General features: G+C 36.1%; 1 pseudogene; it reads right to left on the bottom strand.

Moving 5' to 3' along the window:
• Window positions 1-323: 323 nt before the first annotated feature.
• On the bottom strand, window positions 324-4,046 carry LOC140862841 (heat shock cognate 70 kDa protein-like; annotated as a pseudogene).
• Between the last annotated feature and the right edge of the window lie 2,126 nt (window positions 4,047-6,172).

Here is a 6,172-nt window from a genome sequence, read left to right as displayed (position 1 = left end):
TATTCTAAAAACAATATATAATTCCCATTTCCCACACATATATTCTTTTTTTTAGTACAAATTACATCAAATCTCGAAATTATATCATATTACAACACTAAAGAGTGAAATTTGCCCGCACAATCGACGAGACTTGAGCATAGACTCGAGACGTGCTTATCTCGAGCAAAGAAAGTACCTAAATCTACCAAAATAAATTAGAAAATCTACCCGCAGCCAGTGAGAATCGAACCTGAGACCTCGTGGTCTCAGGGCCTCAGTCTTAACTACTAGACCAAGACCTCATTGGCCCCACACATATATTCGAAGGTTGGGTAAACAAATTAATCTGAAAAAAGCACAAAAACATGAAAGGAAAAAGTTCAAATTATGCATAAAAATTCAAATTTTGAAAATACACCCAATGAATGAATCTCTATCGATCATAAGCTATAATAATTTTGTAAGGATAGCCTCCCAAATACCTTCCAACTCCTTTCTTTTATTCTCAATAACATCTCTTTCTGCATTTTTGTGATAATCCAGCGACGCCATAGCAGATTTGATCTCGCTTTCGATTTTGTTGGCATTGGCAATTCCTAACTTTGAAGTGAATTTTCTTGTCACAGCCCTAGCATTGTAAACATAATCTTCCAAGGAGTTGTTTGCCAGAAATCTCTTTTTATGCTCCCCATCCTCTAACTTTAACTTCTTGGCTTGTTCTAACATTCTCAAAATTTCATTTTGTGATAACATGCCTCTAACATTACTGATAGTGATTCCATTTGCATTATCAGTTGCTTCATCTCGGGCGGTCATAGTTAAGATTCTATCAACATCGATATCAAAGCACACCATTATGTGAGGGACTCCCCTTGGAGTGGGAGAAACTCCAGACAAAACAAATGTACCCAACAAAATGTTGTCGCTTCCTCTTGGCCTTTTGCCCTGGTACACTGGGAACGTCACACTAGTTTGGTCATCAGAAACAGTGCTCAACCTTTTTTTCCTTTCTCGTAGAAACGGCGTTATTCCTAGGGACTACTACACTCATCTCACCACTGTCAAGATTCACACCAAGATAGAGAGGGGTGACTTCACACAATACCAGATCACGAATCTCATCAGTACTCTGACCACTCAAAATCGCCGCTTGAACGGCTGCACCAGAGGCTATGGCCTCATCGGGGTGAATGCTTTTGCACAACTCCTTACCATCAAAGAAATTTTGAAGCAGTTGTTGTACCTTTGGAAATCTAGTGGATCCACCAACAAGCACCACATCATGGATAATTCACTTGTCCATCTCGGCATCCTTCAAACACTTCTCAACGTGGACAATGCATTCTTCAAACAATTCCATGTTTAGATCCTCAAACTTGGCATGTGTTATTTGGGAGTTAAAATCGATTCCATTGTACAAACAATCGATCATAATAGTTGTATGCACCATAGAAGATAGATTAATCTTGGCCTTCTCACACTCTGTCTTCAGCCTTCTCATTGCTCGGGGGTTGTTGCTTATGTATTCTTTGTGCTTCCTCTTGAACTCTTGAACAAAATGTTTCAACATTCTGTTGTCAAAATCTTCTCCTCCAAGGTGTGTGTTTCCAGCCGTTGACTTAACCTTTAAGGTGCTCTTCACCATCGTGAGAAGAGAAACGTCGAAAGTGCCACCACCAAGGTCATAAATAAGCACATTATTCTCACCAGATATGCTACTAGACATTTTGTCAAGACCATAGGAAATGGCGGCAGTAGTTGGTTCAACAAGGATACGCAAGACGTTGAGCCCAGAAATGGTTCCAGCATCTCTGGTCGCCCGCCGCTGGGAATCATTGAAGTAAGCAGGTACGGTTATGACTGCATTCTTCACCGTAGATCCAATATAAGCTTCTGCAGTCTCCTACATCTTGGTCAGTACCATCGAAGAAATTTCTTAAGCAGCAAATTTCTTCTCTTCACCTTTGTGGGTAACAACAATCATTGGCTTATCATTTTCACCACAAATAACCTTGAATGGCCAAAGCCGCACATCTTCCTGGACCATTGGGTCGCTGAATCTCCTACCGATAAATCTTTTAGCATCTATAAAGTTAGTCAGAGAAGCATTATATTATATATACTTTCAGAATACAACAGTACTTTATGTTTTAGACTACAAAAACATAGGCAGATTGCAGATTGAGCCTTTTAGAAACAAACAAGGTGAGTGAACAAAGAATCGGTACGTAATCACATATAGATAGTGTTTAAAAGAGCTTCTAGGAAGCACTTCTCAGCTTCTTTTCTTAACAAAATTTTGAAAATTTGTGAAATTTTGTAATTAAGGAGAAGCCGAGATGTGCTTCTAGAAATCTCTCCCAAACACTAGCATTGTGTCTCACCAAAAACAATATTGGTGGGGTTCATGGCGACCACGTTCTTTGTAGCATCGCCCAAGAGACGTTGGGTTTCATTGAAAGCTACATAATACGGTGTGATGCGGTTGCCTTGATCATTCTGTATGACCTGAAAACGATCCCGTTGCCACACGACCACATGATAAGTGCAATTTATGCACTTAATTTATATATGATTTGGCTTGACTTTTGTGATGTATCGAGTGATATTATGTGTATTAGTTGTTGTTTTTGTGAGTTTCAAGGATTGGTGCAAAAGTAGCAAGAAGAAGCGGAAGGATGCATTATGGAGTATCAACTTCAGAAAGTTATTGGGAATTATTGATGCATCAAAATCCGATCTCACTGTTCATAATAAATTTTAGGATATTTTGAAGCTACTGTCAAAATTGCAGCTCAATCCGACGGTTAGATTGTGAGATATGATTTTTTGAAAATTGTCGCGCAATGCAGATTTTCATACCCGAGAGGCATGCGCGGGCGTGCCTGATGAGAAATTTTGAGCATCCAGGAGACTGAATCACATGCGTGGGCGCCCCTCTCTTTAGGCGCGGGCGCGCCATCACGAAAGTCAGTTTTTTGGGTTTTTCGGGAAGGAAACCTTCGGACTTTCGTGGGTTTTTATTTATTGGAGTTAAAGCACATATAAAAGGGATTCTTTTGCACACAATTGAAGGAGGCCGCCGCACATCAAAGGAGAATCACACGCACGATCGAGAGAGAAATTTGAGGAAAAAATCTGCGCAAACTTGAAGAGAAAATCTGGAACAAGGAAGAAGATCGCGTTATCCGGACACGACATCGCATCTTTGGATTTGTTTTCTTTATCTTTTGACATTAAACTTTGATTTGATGTCTAATTTCATGAATATGAATTGGTTTTGCAATATTTTGATTATGAACTAAAATTTTAGAGTATAGAGGGACAATGGAACCTGGTGTAGACTCTTCTACGAGTTTTTGATATTTTTGGATTGAATTCTAGTAGATTAATTGTCTTTCTAGAATTGATTGTCTTTTCAATTACTTGATCAATAATTGATTTGTTATATTTATCTGAAATTTGGCACTCGGGAGAGGGGATTTTGAATATGACCAATAGAAATTACACTGTTAATTGTTTATATAACTCGGGAGAGTATATATCATTAATGGAGCCTTAGGAAGAACATCGTTGTTCACATATCACTAAGACTAAATTTTTAATTGGGATATTGGAATTGAATCTTAGTTGATACACATTATTTGTTGCTCGCGAGAGGGAAATAATATAATTAAGCGTTCTTGGTTATTAATTGAAAGGAATTCATGAAGATAAATTAATTAGGAGTAGTTGTTGTCGAAACCAGGTGAAATCTGAACATCTAGACCATTTATTCTCTCATTGATATTTCTTTGAAAATTGTGTGTGTTCTACTAAAAATTCTTTGCTTATTTTTATTTTATTGCAAACCTTCTAATCATTAATTTTTTGAATAAAATTAGGACAATTTTAATTACAAGTACTAGATAATTTCATATTACTCCTCGTGAGAACGATACTTGATTCATCACTTTATTAAAACTTGACACTCGTACGCTTGCGAGTATTTTTTACAACACCACACATGAATAATTGGTTCCCAAGTCGATTCTGATTGCCGGTCCTTCACTTTTTCCAGCCATTTCTTACTACGAGGATCGAATTAATGTTTTCTTGCAATATTATTTCATATTCTAACAAATGAACATCTCTCTAAATCATGAGCTATATAATTATGTATAATCAAAATCTCAACTCCTAATTTGATACCCTATTTTTAGAATTTAAACGAAAATAATACACAATTTAAACGATTTTTTCATACATATTCTAACAAACCATATATAGTTCCCACCGTATCTGCTAAGTCGAAGGTTTGGGTAAACAAAATCAAGGCTAAAAATAAAAGGAAGCACAAAACCATACCAGGACAAGTTCAGGTTATTATGCATACTAATTCAAAGTTAGAAAATACACCAAATGAACATCTCTCTCTCGATCATGAGCAATATGATCTTGTAAGAATAGGCTCCCATATACTTTCCAACTCCTTTCTTTTATTCTCAGTCAGATCTCGTTCTGCATCTTTGTGCTCATCCAGCCACTCTATAGCAGATTCAATCTCAGTTTTGAGTTTTTTGGCATCGGAAATTGGTAACTTTTGAAATAAACGGTGTACGTGGTTTGTTATGTAAAAAAGACAGTGTTGTACTTCGTGTTGTAACACCAAAGACAACACAGTGCAGCGGAAATTTAAAGATAAAATAAAACTCAAATAACTAATTTTTCACGAGTATAAAATTCGTGCGGGTGCCTTAGGGCTAAATATTACTAGAAAAAGTAAGATCAGTCTTACAAAACAATACTAGTGATTTTACGAAAAATCATTAAATCCTAAATTTTTCAACAAGTTGAGAAATCAAACTTGCATCCTGAACAAATCAGAGTAAATACAATGTGAATATGAGTATCGTCCACAGGGACTAGTGCACAATTTCTACCTAAATACTGATCCTTATTTCACTTTTACGAAAAATGAGTATTGTTTTTATTAACTACTTAATGACAAGAGAATTAATAAACTCAGAAATAAATAAAAATCTAGAATTGAATCAATCTTAGTGAATTAAATTCAAATGATGGAGATAATGTTGAGATTGTCGGGTCACCTTCCCCTAGTCGACTCTGAAAATTGCTTCCAACAACCAATTCACGAGTCAAGTAATAATATAGTGTACAAAGTACGAGTATCGTCCCACAGAGATTGATTTGTGACAAAATTACTCAAGTATTATTCTTTAGGTGAACCGAGATCCTAACAATCGTTTATTTATTTTCTGAACTTAATTTATTTGTTTTGATTTTGTTTCATTCTTTTTATTTTAGTTATTAATTTATTCTCTTTATCATTTTAATTAACTAAAGAATAATACTTGAGTAATTTTGTCACAAATCAATCTATGTGGGACGATACTCGTACTTTGTACACTATATTATTACTTGACTCGTGCACTTGCGATTTATTCGAGCTTAATTGATAGACATATTTTAGTTGATTTTCTGTGGTAGTATTTGCTCGATCAAGTTTTTGGCGCCGTTGCCGGGGATTGAAATAGACAAATTTTACTTTTTGTTATTTTCTTTAGTTAATTTCTTTTTTTTATTTATTCTATTTTATTCCTGCGTGATCTATCATTGCATATTCTATTCTTGCAGGAATTCATCTGGCGTAATACTTTGAGATGATCCATCGACAAGTATTCACGAGTTTTACCCAACAACATGGAGAGCCAACAGAGATTTTCTCTTCCCATGTTTACCAGCTGTTATGGGGTGTTGTTGAGGTGACGAGTTTAAACCACATTTATCTGGCCAAGCTTGAGGGCACATGGAACAAATACCCATTGGTGGTATCATATGACAGTTACTTTGGGCGTCAACCGCTGTTTGATGAGTGCTTCTGAGGGTCGAGCTAAGGACTGAAAATCAGGCGCTACTTGGGAGGCAACCCAAGAATTCTAATTCTTTCTGTTTTGTTTATTTAATTTCAGTTTTTTATCTAGTGTCGTTTCATGTTGAGTTGATCATGTTTAATCCCTCAATTTTTGGATTTTAAAGGTAATATATAAGAATATTGATGGCCTAAGAAATGTGGTGCAGCAGCGGCAAATGGATATACACCACGATGATTGACCAGGGGAGTGGTATTTTGTTTTCATTGTGTTTATTTTTGTTTTGCATTTGTTCGTTTCTCATTCTGTTCATTGTT

The sequence above is a fragment of the Henckelia pumila genome, chromosome 4 (genome assembly GCF_033568475.1).
Source record: "Henckelia pumila isolate YLH828 chromosome 4, ASM3356847v2, whole genome shotgun sequence".
In the NCBI taxonomy this organism is placed as follows: domain Eukaryota; kingdom Viridiplantae; phylum Streptophyta; class Magnoliopsida; order Lamiales; family Gesneriaceae; genus Henckelia; species Henckelia pumila.
This window is presented reverse-complemented; position numbering and strand designations above follow the sequence as displayed.